Below are 26,189 nucleotides of genomic sequence, written 5' to 3' on the forward strand. Positions count from 1 at the left end.
TGCGTATCGCCTTCTGTTTATAAAAGTTGTCCCTTGGGTTCCCTTTTATTCTTTCCCCACCAACCTTAAACTGATGCCATCTTGTCCTCGATTCCCCAATCTTGGGAAAAAGACTGAGTGCATTCACCCTATCATGATCTTACACACTGCTATAAGAACCACCTCAGTCTCCTATGTTCTAAAGTAAAAAGTCCTATCTTGTCTAAACTCTCTCTATAACTCAGACAGTTGAGTCCTGGCAATGTCCTTGTAAATTTCTTCTGCACTCTTTCTAGTTTAATAGTAAAGTGATCAAAACTGAACACAATACTCTCTAGTGTAGCTTCACCAAAGTCATGTACAACTGCAACATAACTTCCCAACTCCTATACTCAATGCACTGACTGATGAAGGTCAGTGTGCCAAAAGTCTTCTTCACTGCTCAGTCTACCTGTCACTCCACTTTCAGAGAACTGTGCACCTGAAATCCAAGGTCCCTCTGTTCCACTGTACTCCTTCAGGCCCAACCATTCACCATGAAACTCCTACCTTGATTTGAGTTTCCAAAATACGAGACCTCACATTTATCTATTTTAAACTCCATTAACCATTTCTCGGCTCAATTCCCCAGCTGATTGAGGTCCTGCTGCAATTTCTGATAACCTTCCTCATTTCCACGATATTGTCTCTATTAGTGTCATCTGCAAACTTACTAATCATGCCTTGGACATTCACATCAAAATCATTGATAAAGATAACGTACAGCAATGGGCCCAGCACCAATCCATGTAGTGCTTAAATAATTCTGTTTTGCTTAAAGCCGTGTGGTTTGACCAGCTGTATCACACCTGGAAAATCCACTTCACATCTGCCTTTAATAAAAGTAAAGGTTAGGGTCTAGGCTACCTTCTTGAAACATTTTGCAGGGGTCTGGCCTGGTCCATAACACATCCCCATCTTAAAAGAGATCTCTCACACTCCTTTGTTTTGTCAGTCTTGGATGACCCTCAACTTTCACTAGCTAAATAACATCCTTGACCCTTCATCTGCATCTTTGTTGACTTCATTTCCTTCTGAAATCATTACTTCAGGCTAACCTGAGCTGCCATTTGACATGATCCCAAAGTGAGTTACCAAATCAATCTCCTCTCCACCACTTACTTCCAAATGAACATGTGTTTCACATCCATGTGCACTCATTTGTTCCTGAAACTTCACTCTTGCCTTTATGATACATACATTCAATTATTACAATGTTCTCTTGGTCAGATTCTCATCCTTTTCCTTCCCTAAACTTTGGGCAAAATTTCTGTATCTTCTCCCATAAGCAGCGTACACCCATCATCCTTGAACTATATTTACCCCAAACTTCAAATGCCTCAAAGTTTTCATTCTTGTCCATGCGTTTAAAACTATCTAATGGACTTGCCTCTTCCTATTTTTATAATCTCTATCTATGCTACAACTACCCTACAAACCCTGAACTCTCCATTTCTTTGACTTGAGTCTCTTACATAACAACCCTCCCATCACCCTGTCAATATTTACCAATGTTTCAGTTGATCACTAACAATTCCACCCTGCCATCTCCTTCTCCTCTTCTCTTTCTCTTCACATTATGGTCTTGGTTGTCCGATGATTGCTTGTTGTGGCTGTCCACACATATCTATCCCTAGCAAAGTTTCCATAATATGTAGGACTAGTAGAAGACATAGACCCCTAGAACCATCTCAACCAGTATGGAAATTGAATTTGCACTGTCAACATCGTTAAGCACCACATTCCAATCATCTTTGCTAACCAAATCTAATCTCTCTTCCTTCAAGATCTTCCTAAAATTCATCAATTTGACTAAACATTCAATCATTCCTATTAATAATTCTTTCACTGTCTCAGTCTAAATATTTTCATTATGCTGTTGAGAAGTAATTTGGCTAGAGACAAAAAAAAATTGCAGATGCCTGAACCCAAAATAGACAGGCAGGAGGCTGAAAGAACACAGCAAGCCAGGCACCAGGAGGTGGAGAAGTCAATGTTTTGGGTGTAACCCTTCTCCAGGATTGGGTGTGGGTGTGGGGGGAACTGCAGATAAAATGGGTGATGGGGGGCAGGGTAGTGAAGTGGGGGTAGGTGAAGACAGGTAGAGGGTACCACCTGGTTGGTCAATGGGAGGCGTGAATCTGTTTGTTGACAGGGAGCAGTGAAAGGGAAGGGGAGGGGGTGGGAAGAGAGTCAGGGTATGGGGAGGGAGGTATTTCAAATTTGGGACATTAAATATGGTATTAAAGGTAAACAAATTGTTGCTGTGTTTGTGCACATCGCCTTGCTTTAATCCACATGGGATGTATTTTTTGCATGTGGTACGTGAGACAAACTATGTAGAGAGTACAAAATTGATGATGGACGTTGCGTAGAAGTCAGAGAGCCATGGAATCGAGAAAAGAAAGAGTCACATGAAATAAAAATAGAAGAGACAGCAACATGAGAAAATATTGCAAAACATTGAAAATTATCTATTCATCTGTTTTGTTTTATAACTTTGGTTTAAATTTACATGTAAAAGTATTCTATCTTGTAATTTCTGTCAGAATGTAAACCACTTACAGCAATAAGACAGAAAAAAGGTTAGAATATTTTGTCATAATTTTAGCATTATACAACTAAGGAATAAATAGCCCAATTTTTAGTAGACAATCTTTGAATCATGACAGATTGAGTTTCAAAATGTGAAAAATTAATATAATTATCCAAATAAATGTAGACTGATTTATATAAAATATTAATTGTGGATCAGAGTTTTTCTTTTGTAATAGCACATCTCAAATCTGGTTTGCTTTCTTTTATCTATAGTCTCTTCCCTCGTCTTAACTCATTTGCCAGTTCACACTTTTAAAGCATGCTAGCAGTTCAAATGTCACTGCGGCTCAAGTGATAGTTTCCATTTGTAAGGCAGCTGCTAATTCACTTTTATAGTAAGTCATCAGCTGTTCTGGATATTTCCAGCAATTTTGACTCCGACAATCTTGGTCACAATGGAGCCAGAAAAGGCAATGTTGTAGATAATGAATTATATTTCTGTACAGGATAGTAAGAATAAGAGGCTAAGTTCTGAATCCAGTGTTACAACAGAAGTTAACATATAACATAGGTTTGTACTTTCATCTGATCCTCTCCAGTTGATGATTTGATGTAGTACAATGGAGCGTAGGAGGTTAAGAGGTGACCTTATAGAGATTTATAAAATCATGAGGGTTATAGATACAGTCAATAGTGATGTCTTTTTCGCAGAATGGGGATTTCAAGAGCAGGGGCCATGTTTTTAAGTTTAGAGCAGAGAGATTTTAAAAAGACATCAGGAGCAAATTTTTAACACAGAGGTTGATTCACATGTGGATGAACTTCCCAAGGAAGTGGTGGATGTGGGCACAATTAAAACACTTAAAAGACATTTAAGTAAGTATGTGAAAAGGAAAGGTTTGGAGGGATATGTGCCAGGAGCAGACAAGTTTAGTTTGTGATTATGATTAGACCGAAAGGGCTGTTTCTGTGTTGAATAACTGCGATTCTATAATGCCTGAGGCAATGGCAAACTCTGTAACTCATGTACCCAAATGGCCATTCATGTTGGCATCTTTGTGAGTGAGGTAATGCCAAAGTAACAGCATGGCAGAGTTCAATCTTGTCTTAAACTGAACATCTACAGATGTATATTTTGTGTTACATTTTGCAATGTTAATACATCGATTTACCTATTCATTCTTCCAAATGTTGTGGGTCTCTCCAAATTGTAGAGCTTCTACAACTGTATGAACGAAAGCAGCACAGGCCAGGAATAATTTGTTCCACCAAATCTGTCTTCCTTCTGGTTATTCTGAGCAACTACTTAGTAAAAATAAATGTGCGTGGATCTTGATGCATATGTGTCAGCATTTTATATGTATTAAATGTTATAAACTATATTCTATGCTTACAGATTCAAGTCATATTCATCATGGATGCAGAAAATGAACTTTAGATGCTTGTGTATAAAACTTAAAGACGCAATTTAAAATTTAAAGATACAATTGTGAAGCAACAATTCACAATATATATGCCATTTATCTGTTAATTTGAACAAAGTTTTCATTCAAATTGACCACATTGAATATGACCACATTGAAGTCACATTTACTGCTAAGAGCAACCAGAATTGACTTTCTGAATCTACTCATGGGATATGGGTGTCATTGGCTAGGTCAGCATGCATTGTTTATCCCTCATTGTCCTGCAGATTGGCCACATTCATGGAAGAAAGCAGAACAAGAAGTGTGATTGACTTAGCCACATATGCACGGTGGAAGGGACTATACCTTGCAATTGGCATTCCAAATGTATCAGGTTTGATGCCATATATCCAGTTTGCTCATCACCAACTCCTTAGTGAAGGTTTTCGTATGTAGATACCATCATGAGACAATTTCCTCTCCAGGGGTTTTGAATGGCGATGATTGAAGCCTTTTCAACCTACAACCAGTTACACTTATTCCATGTATCTACTATACAAATATACTTCAATATATATTATATACATCAAGAGTTACATATATCAAATAGTGCAAACATTGAGTTAAAACAGCACTACACAGTTATTGATTCAGCAAAGTGAGGCCAATTAAATTGAAACCTTATGTGAAAACGTTTACAAACTCACACCATATATAGATGACTTTCTCACCAACAATCAAATAAGAAGCTGCAATTTTTTAATGTTACCTAAACTATAGCACACAATGTCAACATAGTTCCAAAATGATTTTTGTCAACGTATTTAACTAACCAAGGATTTTTAAAAAAAATTAATTTTGGATATGGTCATCACCTGGCCAGACTAATATTTATTGCCCACCCCTAATTGTTCAGAAGACAGTTAAGAGTGGACCATATTGCTATGATTCTGGAGTCTGTCGGCCAGGCCAGATATAGATAGCAGTTTTCCTTCCCAAAAGGACATCAGTGAAACCAGGTAGGTTTATCCTAAAAGCAGCAGCAGTTTCATGGTCATCGTTAGACTCTTAGTTTCAGATTATTATTGAAGTCAAATGTCACCATCTGGATGGCTGGATTCAAACTTGCAATACTAATTTACTGGGTGTAAATTCTAAAAAACATTTTTGATTTCAATCATAACAAAATTGATATTATTGTTTACAATGTTCATGAAGAGAAAAGGAAGCAGACATTTTTGCAACATTAGCTAATGAAAATGTAAACCATTGATATGGTGGATTAAACTAGTTGAGTGGCAGACAAATTCTTGCCTACAATTCCTGTCAAATGGGCTATACTGTAAAGTATACTCTTCTTTGTGGTTCACAAAAAACCTGCCTGATTTCCATTGTCCCAGAATGAAGGAGAACACATCCAATTGATCCCTAAACATTTTGTGGTGACAAAGCAATTATCATTTGAAAGTTAATGTCACTAGCATTGTTAAATAATGATGCATTATTCAGCCATGACTCGATCCAAGAACAGCTGTAAAGCACAAGATCAGTCTGAAGCAATAAATGTCATTGGATTAATGTAAAATGAACAGAAATTCCAGTATTTTCAGTTTGTGAGATTGAAATGGGTTTGTTAAGACTCAATGGCAACAAAGAGCACATGGATTTGTTGTCCAGGTTGTATTTTCTAGTTTTATAGAAAATGAAAAACCAATCATATTAACTGAAAAGGATATGTCAAATCTTCCAGGTGCTTCTTTTGTTAAAGTATATAAAGGTCCAGAGTTAATGTCAATCCTGTGCTTCCTGCTTACTTGCTTCCATGTACATTCCATAAGAATGGCAACTGACTGGACAACCAGGTTAATGTTTTTTTCTTGATTACCAGCCTGAAAATATTTAGAAAATTTGCAACAACTAAAACAATCAGGCTACATGAAATGAGCTAACTCAGTGTGGCGCTGTTAGGTGTTGGATGTAGAGCAGTAGAGATTATCTTGAAGTTCTGTTGGTTAGTTTACCATTTCAAGTTTCTATTAAAATTAAGCTGCATAACAACAAATATAAATTATTCCACAACCAGCACAATCAAACTGAATAGTAGAGAGCAATCACTTCTTTGTTCTTCAAGTTAAACATGTCTCTTGGTGTATTTAACAGTAATAACATGGTGTAGTTTTATTGACAAAGTTGAAAATGGGATAAATGCCAAAAATAAGTATTTGAAGTAAGTTTTCACAGTCTTTCCACTGTGAGCAACTTTACGCGACTCTGAAAGTGTCAAAGCTTTTAATCTTGTACTCTCAGCACAATTCCCAGGAACTGCCAATGTATGATAATTTGAATGCTATGTGAGAAGCAAGTGCTAATTGTTGACAAGCCAATTTCAATTGTTAAAGGCACCATCTCTCCAGGTGGTGTGTGTTGGAAGGATTTGCAGGTTAATGGACAATGAACACGCCAGCCTTGGCCATCAAGACAAAGTGGATTTCATTTCAAAACTATTGGTTTAGAAGCTGCAATTCTACTTTTAGTATCACAAGTCCCAACCAGCAAACTCAACCCTTCCACCTACCAGATTGGCAGCTGTTCAAAACCTGACCTAAGTTTTTGTCAAAAAACCTAAGTTTTGACAAAAAGTCATTTATTTTAAAAGTAAATTGTTTCCGTCCCCATATATGCCTCCAAATCTGTAAAGATCTTTTTTTTCCCTCATAGGTTTCCAGCATCCAGAGAATTTTGTTTTTAATTTAGATGGATCATCGTCCTTACATCTGGAAATTTCGATGTTCCAGTGGTGACTGAATCTTCATATTTTATCTGGTCCACTGTTGTAGTGCTGCAATGATACTGATGGTAACATTGCTGATCATTTGGGGCCAATTCACTTCACAAACCTGCTTTTGTTTCTTTATTGGAGTGTGTTTTGCACAATTGGAGAAACTTAAACCCTTGATGAATCACAGGATAATTATGTTTAAGGAAGGCGATACAGTCTATCTTAGTTCATCCTAGACTCCACCATGTGGAGTTTCTAAATTTTTCTTAAATGATTCATCTCCACTAACTTGTCTGCAGTCCATTTTGTAATTGATGACTCTTTTCGTGAAGAATGTTCTGACACCTGTCTCAAATTTCCCTTTATTTCTTTAAACTTGTGTCCCTTTATCCTATTCTTGCTGTTAGTTTGAAATAACATTCTGATTTTATGTTTTCCCTAATGTTTAGTACTTATCCCTTGCTATAAGATTACAGGCTAGATATTTCACCTTTAGAATGATATACAAGGCACAGGCCAAACCACTGACAAGCTCAATATTAAGGTCATGGGGAAAGAGAAAGCAGAACATATAGTTGGAGACAATTGACATTAGGAAATGTAAAGTTCAATATTCTGTTTGCTAAATTGATTTGTAGTTTGCAATGATTGAATATATTGGATTTTGAATCCATTGGGAATCTTAGATTTTTTTTTAGTTTAGTACTTTGATATTATTTGTGGGGTTATATGTTGATCTTTTATCATGTGAACTACCTGTGGGATTAGATACATTTTTTTGTGTACCATGATTGCACTTTATTTTCTCTGCAAGAATCAAACTCAATGATCAGCACTGATGCCTCTCAATGCCAGGAACTTGAGTTTGATTCCATCCTCACATGACCGTCTGTTCAGAGCTTGCCCATTCTCCCTGTGTCGGTATGGGTTTCCTCTGGGTGCTCTGGTTTGAGCCCACAGTCCAGAGATGTGCAGGTTGGGTGGATTGGCCATGGGAATTGCAGGGTTGCAGAGGTAGGATAGGGGGTGGGTCTAAGTGAAATGCTGTTCGGAGGGTCAGTGCAGATTTGAAGGACCAAATGCTTCCACATTGTAGGGATTCTATGAAAAACTATTTTCATTTCTAATCTTAATTTAGAAGTAATACAGGTGACCCCCTCCTTATTCATGGGTGATATGTTCCAAGACCTACTACAGATGCCCAAAGCCACACATAGTAGCGAACCCTATCATTTAAAAGGGGAATTTACCTCCCCAGCAGCCCCTGGAATTATTTCTGGAATATTTTAGGGCTGTGGTAAACTGCGGATAACTGAAACTACAGAAACCAAATCCATGGATAATGTATACAATTTACAATTAAAGATCAAGCAATCTCTTGAAGAATGTTTAGGCTAATGAAACAAGGCACATTTTGTCAAAAAATTTTTGATTTTGCATTCATCAGGACAATTTGCGAGAATTGCCAAACAAAAGAGCAAACAACATTTGTCCTGTACAAGAGGAAAGTCTTCCTGATGAAGGGCTTTTGCCCGAAACGTTGATTTCGCTGCTTGTTGGATGCTGCCTGAACTGCTGTGCTCTTCCAGCACCACTAATCCAGTATTTGATTTTCAGCATCTGCAGTCATTGTTTTTACCTTAATTATTTAACTAGTCAATTCTGATTGGTAAAGATGAACAAGTAAAGTTATCTATTGATCAGAATCCACTTGTCAATCAACAAGCACCCTCATTTTATGGAGTTTGAACATTGTTTTTCCTTTGATTTGGTAATTCTTGTGAATTGTCTTGATGTGTGCAAGGAGAAAAGCTTTGACAAAATGTGTCCTTTCTAGCAAACCTCAAGCTACATACTACCAAGCAACTAAAGATTTAGATTCACAGACATCAAACCCCCACTTCTAAAGAAAAAAATAATCAAATTATCTGTATTCATTTACATTGATATAGATACAAAGTCATTCAGTCAGATTTGAACAAATATCTATGCCATGTTACACTTTGAATCTCACTGAGTAGCATCATACATTTTAAGCAACAGCGACAGTGCATTATGTCAAAGCATTTCCAATACAGTTTGAAATTTTTATACAAAACCCTGAAACAAATACTCTTTCTCTCTGGTTTGTGGAATGTGATCTAAAGACTCTGGGCATGTTGAGCATTGTGTCTGCTAAAATCTTTGGGTCCCTTTCCATTCAGAACTATTCACAGAATATGTATTTGCCTCAATGTGCATTGTATTATACTTTTCTTTGTAACTTTGTTGTTATTGCTGTCTCAAAAGCACAGGATGCCAAATTTGTCCAAACTAATACAAATTGGATTGGAGCTTGCCAGCATTTCTTATCGAAAGTGCATGGGATTTTGTAGTGCTCACATGATAAATGAGAGTGAGTGTCAGGTTGGTGTCTCACTTGAAAGACTCTAACCATTGTAGTTCCTGTTTCCAGGAATATGAAGTTAGCTCTCAGCCTGTATCTTACAATTTGAATTTGATTTGCCAATTGGCCACAACTTTAAGTAAAACAGAATTCCCATTGAATCTAATCCAAAGACAGTATGGTAGAAATACTGCAATGGCACACATTTTATATTTTAATGGTTACCATGTCCACTTAGTGCTGCACCCCTTTAGCTGTGTGCATTATCAATACACATGTGTTTTGCATATGTATATACACCAGTACAACTTACATATGTTTGCAAAAATGTTATCCAAAAAATTGTTCAAGGCATGGAATGATATAAGTGACATTTATAAGAGACAGATCGATTCAATTCACACCAGTGGATTCACATGTCAATCCTTATGGCACTGGGTGCTGGTATTAGTTCATCTATAGACTATGCTAGAGAGATTTTGGTTAAAAAATTAAAGTATCAGTTTATGCATAAAATCAGAAAAGGTCTTTCTTACTGGCAGTTACATATTGGACTGTGAATACAGTGCAGAGATACAGGGGTGGAGACAAGTATTAATTATAGCAGGTTGTTTCCTCTATATCAGACTTAATAAGAGCAGAACCCCTCACACTTTCTGATTAACTGCTACCACACATCCAAACATAACACAAGGGAAAGCATAAAATTCCACCTCAAGTGGATGGGAATCCCAAATAGTGGAATCTTCTCTGTCCTCAATCTTTACTTTCTGAACAACTACCTCTTCAAGCCAGAGCTATGAAATTTCTGTCCAATGTTTTAATTTTTTTTGTTAACTCCTTCCCAAAACAATTAAAAGTACTGACGACCTTATGAATGTTTAGGCACATGGGCTGGAGGGCAGGCAGGCCATACTTGGAATTTCCTGCTGTCATGTAAATTGCCCTGAGGAAGTCAAATTCATAGAAGAGTCAAGTATAAAGCCTACCACGCGCCACTGGAGGGGAATCTCCCTTACAAATGGGCCTATATACTTGTGGCGCTGCTCCTGCCATGTTATTTGTGGGTATCAGGCACAATCTGGTAACTTCCACCAACTAATATCTATAATATTCGATTCCCATAACTATGCATTGCCAGAAATCTCTGAATGAAATACATTTCTGATGCACTCCAACTGTAGTGGCTAGAATTTTACATCCATCCACAATCCAATGGGATTGAGTGAAATATTAGTTTTATATCTCATTACAACTGTTTGATTACTATCACATATTGTTTGCGGAACTTTGCTGGGCGTAAATTAAGACCCCTCAGTGCAGTAAAACTAATGTCTCTGATCAACCAGATGTACTTGTCTCATGGCACCATGGCCAAAGCAGAAATTCTGGCATGTAGATGCATCCTTTGAATTCTTGAGTCTGCAAGCTGCTGAATGTTTCACATCCTTCATCTTCCAGACCATTTACTCCAATAAATTCTTCTCATTATCAGAGGATTTCCTGACCGCAGCCCTGGTGCCTATAACAACTCAAATGTGCACAAATCTTTGATACTTGCAACATACCCTTTTCAGTAAAACTGAAAGGAGACAGCTTTTGATATTTATTCCAAAGCTTTTGCTTATCCAAAGCATTCAATTCAAGACCAATTTGTCTACAGATAGCGAGTGATGTTTAATGTAGCTCTGCTCCCTCCCATTGTTAGGTAATTACTTAAGGCATTAAATGTCCCTTATTGTCTGATCATGTTTTTTCTGACTTCATGTGAAAAATTCTCTGGGAGAACATTATAAATTTCACCTGAAATAAACTTATGCTTGGATGCCTGAACGTGTAATTCACTATGGACAAGTGCAAAATTTGCTGGAATTATTTTCAGAATGTTATGGTCTCATTAAATCTATGTCCATCCTTCAAAAATATCTGCTGCAATAAGTAGGGACTGTTATCATGTGAGCCCACAGTTTACTTTTGTTTTTGAAAATCATATGTTCAACAAAAGGGATTTTGCGTTTCTAAGCCTTTAACCTTTCTACCAACTTTTTGCCATACATAACATGGCAACATCTAATGGAATATTTTACACTTTGTGTTAATGAATTATTTTAAATTTTGCTCCAACCAATGATTGTCTCTTGTACAGAATACCCTTTTTGCTTAGAATCCACTTTGGAATCGGTGACTTGAATTAGTAGAAAAAATGGTCACTGACCCTTATTCCATTCCTTCTACTTGTGTAGCTTTAACACTCAGAATTGGTCTTACTCATTAGATTAGATTACTTACATTGTGGAAACAGGCCCTTCAGCCCAACAAGTCCACACCGACCTACACCCACCCAGACCCATTCCCCTGCACCTAACACTATGGCCAATTTACCCAACATGCACATTTTTGGACTGTGGGAGGAAACCCATGCAGACACAGGGAGAACGTGCAAACTCCACACAGTCAGTTGACTGAGGCAGGAATTGAACCCAGGTCTCTGAATTGAACACCATGCTGCCTATGCTTTTCCTCTGCAAGTTTTGACTCCACAGAATGGTGAGTGGTTTGGAATGGAGAAGAGATGACATTGCAATTACTTTATTAATAAATCATAGCACTGACAGATCAATTTAGTGTGGAAGGTCTCCTGTAAAAATAAATAGTTGCATTTAGGAAATTAAAATGTCCACTAAATTGAATTAACCTCAACCTTATAATCAATCCTAATTCTAAATCTGCAAACTAAAACAAAATTGGTTTTCTCACGTTTAATCTAGAAAGGTTTTACAGAATAAAGGTCAAAGACTGTAGCAAAAGGATGGGTCAGGACAAGCAAAAGTCATACTGAAATATTAAAAATAAGACTTACTTACCTGATCTTGGAGCATCTGGTCCAAGTCTAAAGAACAAGGAATCAACCAACATGACAATGTTTTCAACACTTGATGATGCAAATTAACTAATGATAATACCAAGTTTAGAAATCTTGTGAGCTACCAAACTAGTGTTCTACTAAGTAACATAACCGAGTGTAAAAATGTCCCAGATGTGGGGTGGTGGCACTTTAACCACTCACATATGCTTTAGATTTGTAGTGGTACCTGTGAGTCTCTAAAACTTGCCCGGTGCTTATACGTCTCAAACTACATTGAAGAATTATATCTCTGAATAATATGGTTTACAGAATTTGTTATTTTACCATATGCACATGGTGTGTGCAGTGTTACTGCAAATGGTCCCCCTTTCCCAGACAGTCTTTGTTCATCACCATACTTACAGTGGAGAAGCCCGAGCCCCTTATAATTATTTCATTATTTACAGAAGAAAGCTGCTTTGATGCAATATTAGCTTGATGCTCTTGCAAACCTTGTTCAATTCCAAGTAACTAAAAGACTATTTCTACAATACAAAATAATCATCCCCTCTACATATAAGCTAAAAGTACAAAGTTTATATAGTTACTATGAAGGAACAGAAGAGACTATGCACTATTGTTATGAGCTATTATGGTAATCAAAAGAAAAGCTATGATTTATTTATTATACCTGGACATTAAAAGGTCCACCTTTTACCTCTATTACCTTTGAGCCCTGGAGTCTTGGCACAATGGTGAGTAGTATGAAGGTGAAGTAATAGTAACAAGGCTGGTAGGATAGTATTGAGGGCAGACCATTGAGCCTATCACACAGTCATTGACCATTATAATCACTAAGATCCACCACTCCCAGAATTACCAGCAGCCATATAATTCCTTGACTGGTTTAAGTGAAAATAATCCAGGGAAAATTAATCTTCAGACCCTAAAGGCTATCAAATGGAGATTTAGAAAATGTATGACCATGATTTTGTTAACCCATTTATGCATTTATTTTTATGTAATGTCATATTAGTTATAGCCAGCAAATGGCAGAACTTTCTTTAGAATGCTTGCAACTTTTCTGTACCCATTTCATGAGTCAGAAACTTGAAACATAAGTCATCAACTCTTTGCTGAAGAATAAATCTTCTGAATATTTTAAAACTAGCTTATGCTTATGAAACTTCTTTGATCATAAAATGATGCAACAGCAGCCAAGAAGCAGGTCATTATTCCAATATGCTGCTGCTGGCTATTTGATAGAGCTATCCAATTAATCTTCTGTTCCTTCCTCAAAGTTCTGCAGGCATTTTCTCTCCAAGGATTTATTAATTATCTTTACAATATCATATATCAATATCACTACTTGCACCATCATTTCAAGCAGTGCATTTCAGAACAGAACAACCCCATGTATAAAAAATATTTCCTTATGTCATCTATGATGTTTTCGCCAATACCCGTCATTGATTTTCCTATCTTTGTTGACCTTTTTGCTTTATTTACTCTATTACAGCTATTCATGATTTTAAACACCTCTAGAAAATCTCTTCTTAGCCTTCCTTGCTATGAAGAGAAAAATTCCCATCTCTCTAACTTCCCATATATCTGACATCCCTCACTCTGTTACTATTCTTGAAAAACATTTCTGATGTCTGTGCAACTTACCTACACTACGATGCATAGTATTAAAGCTGACAAAATCAATGTTTTGCTTAATTTTCTTGCTTGAATGTTTTATTATTCTTTGAATAAGGCTAAGGATCACATTTTAAAGTAGCTCTCTCAACAAAGATTTGCGGACGTATATGTCCAGACCTCTTGTATTCCCGAATTCCCTTTAGGATTGGACTATTTCCTTCATATTGACCTTCCTAATTTGTTTTCTACCAAAGCTGATCCCTCTCCACTTCTCTCTATTAAATTTCATCTCCCATGATTCCCCTTTTCATTACACTGTTTTCCTGAAGATTGTTACTCTCTGCCTTATCATTAACTCTTTGCCAAGTTTCACTTCTTCTGCAAAGACCAAACCAGCTCCATACCATGAAAACATATAAAATGGAGCAGTGATCCTAAATACTGAACTCTGGGGAACACCACTGTATACTTACCTCAAATCAGAAAAAAAATGAGAATGCACCACTACTCTCAATTTGATGGCCATCAGCCAACTTTGCATTTAAGGTGCCACCACTCCTTTAAGCCTCTGAGCTTTAATTTTGTGAATAAATCATTCTGGGTTATTTTACCAAAGACCAAAGTCCAACACATCACCCATATCAACTTTGATATTTCTTCAAAGAACTTGATCGAATTAATCTAACAAATTTGCTTTTAACAAATCCATGCTGACTTTCATTTATTAGTGTAAATTATTCTAAATGCCCTTTCATTTTGTGCTGGAATATTAATCTCACCATTTAGCTACCTGGTCAATACAAGTTTATTCCCTTTTTTTTGAGCAAGATTCTGCTCATTACGTGGCAGTCATGTCACACCTTCAGTACTTCCAATGAAGATTGCAACATTGATACCGAAGATTCCACCTACCAGCATTCCATCTGAATTGGATGACTTTTCTACTCTAGCATTTGCCAGTCTTTTAGTTACCTCTTCCCTATTTAGTTTTTAATCTGAAACATTACGTTTTGTCCCCTCACCCCCCAATGTATGTTATTCAAATCATCTAGTCACGTGGACACGTTATTTATCATAAAGACTTCAATTAAGTATTTGGCCACAAGCTCAAGTTTAGTTGGTGTGACAAAAGCACTTTATCTCTGGGCATTGAGATAAATTGTCGCGAGGCTAAATGTATCTTCTTAATGTTTAGTTTCAATTATTTAACTATAGACGCGCTGTGATGCAAGCTTTTGAATTGTCATTTTGTCCACGCTAGACATAAAGGTGAAAACAAACTTTGTATAACATATATGTGTAATACAGCTCAATCGCACTCATTCAGCAATAGAAAACTCCAACAAAGAAGTGTATTGACAATTGCAGTCTGCATGTGCCAGGAGCAATTTATTGTTGCCACAATCTGTAGAAAGTGAGTAGAGATATAGCAAGAGTTTGAAAGCCAATACTGTGCTCAAAGCCAAGAGAATTGAATAAGGCATAAATAGAAATCAACTTGGTTGACGGACAGGTGGAAAGACTACAGGATGCCTGCCAAGACATTGAGATTGAAAACGAAATGGTGAAACTACCATTGGAGGAAAGAAAAAGCCCAGTTCCCATTGCCAGAGAATAATTGCATTTGTACAACACTGAGCTAACAGGCCTAAGATTCATTTCTGGTCTGTGCAGAGTTATCCGATTTCAGCTGAAGCTGTCACTGAAGGGACACTACAACTAGCGACACTGGTCACAGTTCCCTAAATATGGTGAGGATCAGATAGCCCCTTGCTGAAAATGTGAGCAGGTGAACGGTGGATGAAGGTTGGATCAAATCTGGCTGACGGCTACTAGAGTAGAATAACTTAACAATATATATTCTCTGAAGAAAATAATTAGATTGAACCATAACAGAATGAGAGAAAAAAAACATATATGCTACGTTACACGTGTCTGTTTTTTTTTGTGCAAGTTTATGCATAATGAAATAATCAGCGCGACTGTGTCGCAAACGATCAGGTTACCAATAATTTGAAATACACAGCACAAGTAACAAACTAAAAGGAGAACTTAATCTTTAATAAATTAAATTAGTGAATATTTTGGAATGAAGTCACTTTGAATTGTGTGAAGCAAACTTGTCATTCTTGCAAAATACTGGCTATTTCAAGCAGTGCAAATCTTTAGTACAACTACATGAGTAAGGAAAGCTGTGGGATCAAACTGATTTGTTCAAGGAATGTTAAGACTTTAGAACAGTTGAATCTTAACAACCTGAAGTAACAGCTGTGGGGTAAATATGACATTTAAATAGCTTAAGACTGTGATTCTATTTAGAGAGGCGACTCGAGTTCTGGATGCAACTTGCTTTGAAGAAGAAATTTAAGACTTTAACTGCTTTATCATGCAGACTCGAGAAATCTTTTTTAGTTATCAATGGAAAGAAGATTTTTTTTAAAAAAATGAGAAGTGAAGTCCCCTTCCACTTGGTCAAACAGCATCTTTAACCAGCATCATTCCTTCATATGAAATTAATCAGCTGGGGACTCAACTCAAAGCTAAAGAACATGCCTCCATTATTTCCAATGATAATAAACTAACTGATGTTTCAAGTTATCCGTTAACTAATAACTCAACTGGTGTTCTAATGTTGCCTAACCTTTTTTTTTCATTAAATTCACTCTCATGATGTGGGTATAATTGGCTAAGCGAGCATTTGTTGTCGAGAAGGCAGTTAAAAATTAACCACGTTGATTTGCTTTTAAGTTGAAAAATGTGGTGCTGGAAAAACACATTAGGCCAGGCAGCATCCGAGGAACAGAAGGATCAACGTTTCGGGCCTAAGCCCTTCTTCAGGAATTGTTTTTAAGCCAGACCACGTAGGGATGGCAGTTTCCTGTCAATATCTCTCTGCAAACCTGTTAAAGGTGAAAGAACTCTTAAAATAGCGATATAAGTGTTTATTTGTAACCTAATTAAATGACATTAGTGAGCCAGATGGATTTTCCACCAACAATTGACAATGGTCATTAGACTGTTAATTTCAGATTTGTTATTGAATTCGAAATCCACCAGAGGAGCGTTCGAGCACAGATTCCTAAAACATTAGCTGGATCTCTGGGCTAACAGTTCACTGAAAATACCACCAGACCATCTCCATCCCCTCTGCACAAAACTAGATGAAAGTTTTGAAACTCAGCTTTGTATTTCTCCTGGCAATCATTTAAAATAATCACGCTTCCCCAGAGAACAACCTGAGCAGCGATTTTTTTTCCGTATAACGTTGAACAAAGCCCTGGAAACGGTAGTGTTCCAAAAGGTCAGCATTTTGTGTAGAACACAGTACTAGAATCCGTGCTGAAGGGTCATGGGACCCGAAACTTTAACCTTCCTTTCCCTGCACAGATGCTGACAGACATGCTGCGTTTTTCCAGCAATTTCTGTTTTGCTACGAGAATACAACGCTGGGCACCAACTAATTTAGCAATAAACTGAAGAAAATGTTAACCAAATCTCTTGGCTCTTCTCACGATATTAGGAACACCGTTCAGTTCATTGTAACGACGTTAGCTTCATAATTGTGATCTGTTCAATAAGTTTGGAGTGGCTTAGATTTTCTCTGAAATATGTTACTTAAATTAAAATGCATACGATGGAACCCAAGCCAATTTATTTAATTAAGTCTTGTTTAATGACCGATACAAAAGTAAAATCTTATTCAGTTATCCGATTGGAAGAAACGATGGAGAGCTCATCTGAAAGTTTTTAGAGAGATAATTATCTTCTCTGGATGGCTGAGGAAGATGGCTAAAGAACTTAGAATCCATCCGACCAATTGGGAAGAACTATCTCTTGTGACTCTTTTTTCTGATTTTGCACAAACAGACAGAAGGTTCACTGACAAAATTATCCAAACACGTATTTTGCATTGGATTTCAATGTACAGGCTTTAGAGTTTTTTTTTAGTAAAGTTTTTTTAAAAAAATACACCTTCGATCTAGAGTCAACCTTTTGGACATCTTGTTAAGTTGTACCAAAGCTTGCAATATTAACGCCTTCTGGGTCAAGAAACAGTAGAGTAGATCACAATATTCATTCCCTTGAACATTGAAAAGGTCTCTTTGAACAGTGATGTAGCTATTCCACTGCGTGGACACTATTCTGGAAGTTGTACATCGAGTTGCATATAGGTACCAACATTCAAGTTTCGTGAGCATAAACCCAGCGGCACCGAAATAACACAATCTAATCTGGGGACTTCTGAAAGTATTTTCCTGTCAGCAGTATTCCTCTGGGTGACTTGTCAAGGAAAAGGAGATCATTTTACATTTGCGTCTTAAGTGCGGAGAGGATTTGAGGTCAGTGTTTGGAATGTCTGAACAGCGCAGCGAATTCTCCCGAGGGCAATGCAACAAGATCTGACATTCAAATGCCACCTGTTCTTCACCGAGCGAAAACACCAGCGCTGCCCGGCCATTTAAAGTCACCAGCGGAGCTCAATTTATCGTTGGGATCACTTGGCTCAAATTTAACACAGATGCCACCCTCTGCTCTTTGCCTATGACATGCCTTGAGGCTCCTTATCTGAAACCCCTTCTTTACAATTGCTCCTGTTTTATTAAAGATGACATACATTGGTGTTCCTTCACGACCACAATCTGTTTCAAGTCACTGAATAAGAAAGATACATTGGTCCAGTATCGCGTTTAAGCGCTTTCTGTAGCATCAAGTGGAATTTGATAGAACCATCTGTCCCCGGTTCTAACAAATGCATTGCATTCTCTTCCCCGCTAGTTACACGGTGTGTCAGTCTGATCTGTTTGTATTGTCCCCTTTCACCAGAGTATTCCTGTAATCGCGAGCTTCCCATTAAGATCTCGGTGGACTAGTCGGATCGGAAACCGCTTTCGGGCCTTGTGTCATGTGCAGTTTTTTTTGGAAAAGCTTAAAGCCCCTCCGTGGAAAACAACGGCTGAACGAAGTGTACGGGTTATTTAACCGGCAGGTTTAAAGGTAGAATGCACTCCATTGAACAAGGAGAGGCGTGAAGGGGAAGTATTTAATCAGGGCGGCAATGACTGCAATGATTTTGGATATTGATAACATAGTGGGTTTTTTTTTGTGCGCGCGTGTCCGTGCTGCTAAAGTTGTTTCTGTCATCAATCGAGCCATATAAACCGACCTTGTCTCTAGAAACGATTTCGTTTACTGAAGCTGAGTGGGTCATTTCTGAAAGATGACCGTCTCTGGGCTATGATAGGGACATGGTGTGGGTTACCCGGACAGGAGAGTGAAGCAGCAGAAAATTGGATAGAGCTCTTAAAGATAGTGGAGTCAAGGGTTGTGGAGATATGGCTGGAACAGGATACTGATTGGGAATGATCAGCCATGATCATATTGAATGGCGGTGCAGGCTCGAAGGGCTGAATGGCCTACTCCTGCATCTATTGTCTATTGTCTATAAAAGAGGGTGACCATGGTGCAGCAGCTCGGCCGTGGGGAGAAACAACGACTTTTGGTGAAGTCCTTCTGTTTGAAAGCCAGCGCGGGAGGGCAGCACTGAGAGAGTTGGCGGAGGGGGTCGGACCCGAAAAAGGCAAACTGGGATGGGAATATTAACGCGAGCGACGCGTCTTGGAGGTTCCGACCTTCCAAGGGACACATCTGTGTTATGTCTGACTCAGTTACCTGCTCGATTCATCAATGCTGTAGAAGTCATACCGAACTCCTCACATTAACTCTCCTCCCCTTCCTCAACAGCTGCCAGATTTGCTGAGATCCCCCCCCCCCCACCTCAGTGTTCTCTGTTTTGTTTCTTTTTGTTTCAGATCTCCATGATCAGGCAATATTCTGCCTCTAATGTGCCCGCTGCTTCACACGGGAGGCGGCTCAGGCGTGCGGAAGCTATGAATGAGCTGCGTCACCTACTCCGTAACAGAAGTTACCTGCGAGAAACGTTGTCTCGTTAAGCTTATAAATTGCAGTAGTAATTAAGCTGAAAGTTACGCAGTCAGACTTCATTGGGTTTATTAATCTATTTGTGGTAGATCAGTGATATCGATACCCAGCGTCTCCAGTCATGGACAGCACACATTTTATATTGTAAAAGAATTACCAAGCCCCAAATTATATATCGTCTTCCATTTGCCGCATCTCTACAAGATGCCAGAAAGAGTATTCCATTCTAACCCTGATATGTGTATGACAGCGGAGTTTCCAGGGTCTGGACAAGATTCCTGAAGAAGGGCTCATGCCCGAAACGTCGATTCTCCTGCTCCTCGGACGCTGCCTGGCCTGCTGTGTTTTTCCAGCACCACATTTTTCAACTCTGGACAAGATGTCTTTACGACAAGCCAGTGTTATCCTTAGCCAACTTTTGAACGTGAGAAGTGTTTGATATGTTTGCTCTCGCATTGCACAGGTAATGCTAACAGAGCCAAAACGGAGTCAGGCCATTTTTACAGTACACGAACGGAGAGCAATTCTGATCTTGAACCCCCTTCGGGGCAAGTCGCAGAATAGCCAGAAGAAAGAAAAATAATTGGCATATGTAGAATCAGGAGGAAGAGAGGTGAGTGGGAACGGTACTGTCTGCGAAGGAGGTTAAACTGTGCAGGAGGACGTCCAGTTTTTATTTGCTGAGCCTTACTGGGCCAATATTGGACAATTGCCGCACAGTGGGCTACTCAGTGAAGCACGACTACTCTTTCCCCTTTTACTACTGGCCCTGTTTAAACAAAATGTGGATTAAATATGCTGGAAATTGTTTAACTCCACTGCTTTATCATTGGTGCAAAGCAGGTGACCCAAATGTCATTTCTGCGAAACTTCTGATCAGATGCCGTTTTTATTTTGGCGTTAAACAGCTGTTTCCCAGGAAGAGGAGGATCGTTTTGGGACTGCAGTTGCCTTTCTCTGCAATGGTCTCAGAGACATGCAATTCCCTGCGCCTTCTAGTGGTGAGAGTAGGTATAACAATCATACAAACTCGTTCTCCTGGTTCCTTTGATTCCTGATTCTGAAGACTTGTGAAAACCGTATTTTCTAGTCATGATTTGGAAGAGCCGGTGTTGGACTGGGGTGTACTAAGCTAAAAATCACACCACACCAGGTTATAGTTCAACAGGTTTATTTGGAAGCACTAGCTTTCCAAATAAACCTGTTGGACTTTAACCTGGTGTTCTGTTAAGTGATTTTCTTGCTCTACATTGTCTCTGCCCCCATCCACCCTCCCCAAATCTGCTGAGATTTTAATGGTTTCCGCACCCTTTTCCCGCCAAGTTTGTAAGGTTCGGCTGTGAATTCACCTTCGGTCTGTAGCATGCAAACAGATGGTTTATCTGATTGTTCATCTGCAGCCAGGCAATGTGTTTAATGTTGTGACATTCTGTAGCGCAGCTAGTCTCAATAATAATGTTTGTTGTTCATACTGTGAGGCGACAAATACATCTTACATCACTGATGAAGATGAGACCTGCTGTTGTCTGCCTTACTCGTGTTTGTTTTTTTTAAAAAACTATTGTCTCTGCTTACCTCAATAATGTTCATCTCAAGGCAAGTGCTCCAGTAGCGGATGACAATCTGGCACCATTCCAGTTCCCAGACTCCATTTCTTTAGACAAATAAAACGGGATACAGGAACCCTGGAATTAAAAAAAAGGATAGCGCTGGAAATGTCACTCACCTCAAACAGTAACTGTAGAGAAAAGGGGGCGGGGGAATAAATTGTAGCAAAGGGTCATTTTGCTAGAAATCTTGTCTTGTTTCCCCCCTTCTCTACAGACCCGATGTGTCTTTCCAGCAATTCCTGTTTGAGAATTGTCACTCAAAACATAAACTGCAAGTTTCTTTTTAAGCAGTGAATGTATTCGTATGACAATACAGGCGTCATTTCAAATGTGTTATGAATGTGAAATTGTATCAGGAGTGTCAAGATTTACCAGGTTGAGAGCTTTCGTAGTTAATGTATCGAGAGATACCTGATGCTCAGTATCCGATTTGGTAATGTTCAGAGAATCAGGACATCATTTAACGTCCTTCGCTGCACCGATACTTTCCGTCCGCTGAACGAAACCACTGCTTTGTAGTTCATCTGTGTGTTCATTTGTGAAGTAATTTTACACCTTTCGGTTTGAATGTGATACGATTTCGTTAAGATATTTCTGCACAGATCCGGATTTATTCCCGATCGCCCCATTGTGAAAAAGGTTTTAAAGAACCCCCAGCATGAGCTGGTTAAATATTTTTTTTTTGTTTCATTGCTCCATGTACTGTGTTCACAGGAGGCTGGGTATCCCGGCTGACCCGGGCACATTAGCTTTTTCTTTAAAGGCCAAGTTAGAGGATGAGTGCTTTCTAACCGTCGCCAGTGTCGCCATCAAGTGGACTGCGCTAGAACAGCAAATGTAGATACAGGATAAACTACAAGTCCCAGAGGTTGCCAGACCTGCAGGGTATTTCCACCACTTTCTGTATTTACTTCAAAATTTCTGTCACTTTACTTAAGCCTTATAGGAAGCCCTACACCCACTTTATATTAATTTGTCACTCCGAATGTGAGTCCCAAAGTTGTGTTAAAGACTGCTGAATCCGAGGGAGTGATGGGTTTTGGGAATCTGGATTGCCTCAGAATTAATTTGAGTAAAACTTTATAGTTATACTATAACTTTTGGTCCTGTAGTGTGCTACTGCGACTGGTGCGTTGTAAAGTAAATACCCAGTGCCAATCTGACATTAGCTGGACTGCATTAATTACACTGTGCATCATGGATTGTTGAGAAATAGAATCCACTCTGACTGCCCAATCAGGGATTAACAAGTGCACTGCAATTAGATCCTACATATGTAGTATTTAATACTAGTGACATGGGAGCAGATTAGCAGCTGGTTCCTCAGAACCCTCTGAGGGCTTTAACAATGTTGTAAACTGACCACTAATTAATTTAAATGCCTTTAAGATGGAATGACGCCGGTGAACATTTCCACAGAGCAGTCTCCAGTTATCAATCCACCTCTGTCTCCCTTCACAGAGAAGCCACCAAGTATGGACCCAAAAAGCTTTCCCACTTTGTTATTTCCAACTGTAAAGTAAAAACAAAAAATGCAGCCAGGGTGCCAAAGTACATGTTTTGTTCCAGTTAAAGCTTGACTGAAATATCTGGAGTTGACTACAGCGTTATCATTGCAGAAAATAAAACTAGTAAGATGTCACTATTTGTTATTTATAAAATATGTTGCATCACTTTACCTCTGGTGCATCTGACGTCACTGACTCACTGTCACTATGACATTAGGTGATTAAATCTAAATCATGATAGACAATCCAAGTGTGTAGTTTTTAACGGGATTAACAACAATTATTTCTATTCAAATGGTGCCTTTAACATTGTAGAGTGTCCTGGGATGGTGCCCAGAAGCAATATTGAACAAAATATCGCACTTAGTAAAAGGAGATAATGAAAACCCTGCTCAAAAAATGATTTGGGGGAGAAATTGTTTAAAGAAGTGAAGTGAGTTGGTGAGAATATGAAGGAACTCCAGATGTTGTAGTATTGGCAACTGGGCCTCAAAATCACTCGGCAAAATCAGCTCATTTGGGACTCTGTTGCAATAAAAGCAAAACAGTGGAAAACTGAATTAGCAACAGAAAAGACTGGAAAAAAACTCGGTAGATCTGATATCATCTGTGGAGCGAAACAGAATTTAACGTTTCCAATCAGAGCTCTAACCTGAACTGTTTCTTAAAAGTTAAGGCTTCGTGTTGTCTGGCATGATACACTCGTTTAGTGCATGGATAGTGATAACAGATGCAATTTATGGCTGACCAGAAACCTTTTTTCTTATCGCAAGTGTATTTCACAGGTTAGTACTCCAACTATTTAGTCACATCATGTGACACACTGTTTTTTGGATGTCAAAGTCTGGAGTTGGACTCCAACCAGGGACACTGCCTACTTAGCAATCCACTGAGTTACATATACAGTGAACCCCACAATGCAGCACAATGCTCATTTGCCACAGAGCACTTCCAGTGACATGTCCTTTAAGGATGGATATAACATCATTGGAGGCAGGTCAAAGAAGGTTCACTAGGATGATCCCCAGTGTAGAGGGATTGCTTATGAGCAAAGGCTACTCACTGGGGTTTAGAAGAATGAGAGGTGATCTCATTGAAACATATAGTGTTCTTAAGGGGCTTCAAGGAGCAAATGCTGAGAGAATGTTTCCTCTCATGGAAGAGTCTGGGGCTAGAGGGCACCGTCTCAGAACAAAGAGGCACCAATTTAAGACTGTGATGAGGAGGAATTTCTTCTCTGAGAGGATTGAGAGTCTTTGGAACTCCTTGCTCTGGCGACAGAGTCTTTGTGTACATTTAAGGCTGAGATAGGTTCTTCACCAGTCCGGGAACCAGTAAGGGTTAAGGGGAAAGGAGAGGAAAGTTGAAGTGTGAGGAATCCATGATCCTGTTGATTGGTGGAGCAGGCTGGAGAGGCTGTTTGTATTCTTGTTTCTAATGATCCCCTGCGATGGGGTGTAATTATATTGCAGGTCCCTGAATCCAGCAGCACAGTTGCTGGGAGACAGGATCAGTGGGAGCAGTCGAGCTCCCCAAACATTAAAATTCCCAGTAAAGTTCCCTGACAATGACAAACAGTAAATTAACGGTCAGCAATGAGGAGTCAGCTAGTCAAATGTTTACACTGCAAAACAATCATATCCCGTACTCCATCAAATTTCAGCAGTGTCTGCCACCAGTTCTTCAAGCAATTTGACGGATTACTCGTTCGTTTCGTACAAAGCCTGTTGCAGATACAACCTTGGGTTCAAAACAGAGGGAAACAAAATCAACCCGCGGGCGGCAGATCCGAAATCTGGAGACCTCCAGGTTCCAGACCTGACCTACTTTTCGCCTCTGGCTCGTCTTCCTGGTTTCACGGCACTTCCACAGTTCCTGTTTCTCATTTCCTGCGGATTTTATGTCCTCAACTGCATAAGTTAGAAAATGACATTCCAAACAGTACACAGTCTTAACCCTTCTCCACGCCCACTCCTCTGTGTCAATTATGAAATGCCCCAATGTTACAAATTCCGAGTGACGTTCCCCTCATTTCCTTGCGTCAATGGTTACAAACTCAATATGAAATGGCGCAAAAAAACGTCTGACACATTTTATTAAATACTCAACTTCATCGTTTCTTGGGGCTCCCCTTCTTGATTTTGAAATACCCAGCTCCCTTTATAGAGGATGGTGAAAGAATACTAATGTTAATTTCTGAATTCAATATCCTCTGGTATGGTCAGGGCCAGCCATGTTCCTGCTGCAGGTTCCCTGAGGGGGTGGGGTCGTAAAGGAGTGACAACTTCATAAAAATCCCCCAGTTATACTTATTTTGTCCGTTTGCAGGTGCAGTTGCAATCCCAGTGCTGTTGCACGAAGACTGCCCTATTAATCTTCCACAGGATCTGTCCGTTTTTAAAAAAAGTTTATGCTAAAACCCAATTAATGGCATATAGATATTTAAGACAGGCTGTTAATGTCAACAGTTTAAGAAATGTTATATTACTGTATTGAAAAATAAATAAAATAAATAAATAAAATCACCCATTTTCAAACAAAAATATCGTTAAGGATCTATGTTGGAGATAGAACGGATGAATTAAGAGCATGAATCCCTGTCAGTGCTTTTTTTCCTGATTTGTCCGCGGGATGTGAGCATCACTGGATTGGGCAGCATTTAGTGTCCATCCCTAATTGCTCTGAAGAAGATGGTGGTGTGTTACTTTCTTGAACCATTGCCGCGATTGTGCATTCACAATGCCAGCAGGGAGGGACTTTGACGATATTGAATTTGCTTATCTAATACACCATTTGGAGAACTCAAATGGTCATCCTTCCCAAGTGGTGAGTAAAGAATTTGAGTGATGGTAAATTCAGATGTCAGTCTGCATAGTATTATATGGAGATGGCATTGGAGTTACACTTACCTACGCATTGTGCACAGTTTCATCATGATGGTCTGCTGGGTAACTTTCACTACCGATTAACTTTACGCAGAGTTAAAAATCAGCAGTTCTACCAGCTCTCTTTCAACATCAAATTATTGCAAATGAAATGCATAAATGTATAAAAGTCAAAACTAATTCTGCAAGTAGCAGGCGCAGTGCTGGTAAAGTCACTGAGAAGAAACAGGCATTCCTGATGATAGATGGATGGCATCATTGGCTGGAACACATCTTGAGGAGTAACAGAACATGAAGGCTGTGTGTAGTATAGTTCAGGCTCACACAGTGGCCCAAGAGAGGAATGACTGGGAGGCATCACTAGCTAGAACAGGGAATTTGTGAACATCATTCACTACTGCATCCATTAGAATCGACAGTTTTAAATTACAGCATCTTAAACAGAAAGTCATGCTTAAAAAGACCAATACATCAGTTTCATTCTAAGGAAATATAATATTAGTAAATGCATTTGAAAAGAAACCTTTAATCTTCAATATTAACTGTTATAATCAACTCTCTATTCATGCTTCTTTTAAGATTAACAAGAAACCATCCTTGGACCAAACATTTGGTCATCTATTCAAATAT

At 38.8% G+C, this 26,189-nt stretch overlaps 1 long non-coding RNA gene across 3 annotated transcripts in view; it reads right to left on the reverse strand.

The window, feature by feature from the left end:
* Nucleotides 1-2,652: 2,652 nt before the first annotated feature.
* LOC140463864 (uncharacterized) overlaps nucleotides 2,653-26,189 on the reverse strand; it is a 47,241-nt gene continuing 23,704 nt past the window's right edge. For 2 of the 3 annotated variants that reach the window (XR_011954795.1, XR_011954796.1), the window contains exons 8-9: nucleotides 21,132-21,241; nucleotides 2,653-12,017 (exon numbers count right to left, since the gene is read on the reverse strand). This is a non-coding gene — a long non-coding RNA (uncharacterized lncRNA). The remainder of the gene's footprint in view (nucleotides 12,018-21,131; nucleotides 21,242-26,189) is intronic. The other variant, XR_011954797.1, reaches the window with a different exon arrangement.

The sequence above is a fragment of the Chiloscyllium punctatum genome, chromosome 39, assembly GCF_047496795.1.
Source record: "Chiloscyllium punctatum isolate Juve2018m chromosome 39, sChiPun1.3, whole genome shotgun sequence".
Classification (NCBI taxonomy): Eukaryota; Metazoa; Chordata; class Chondrichthyes; order Orectolobiformes; family Hemiscylliidae; genus Chiloscyllium; species Chiloscyllium punctatum.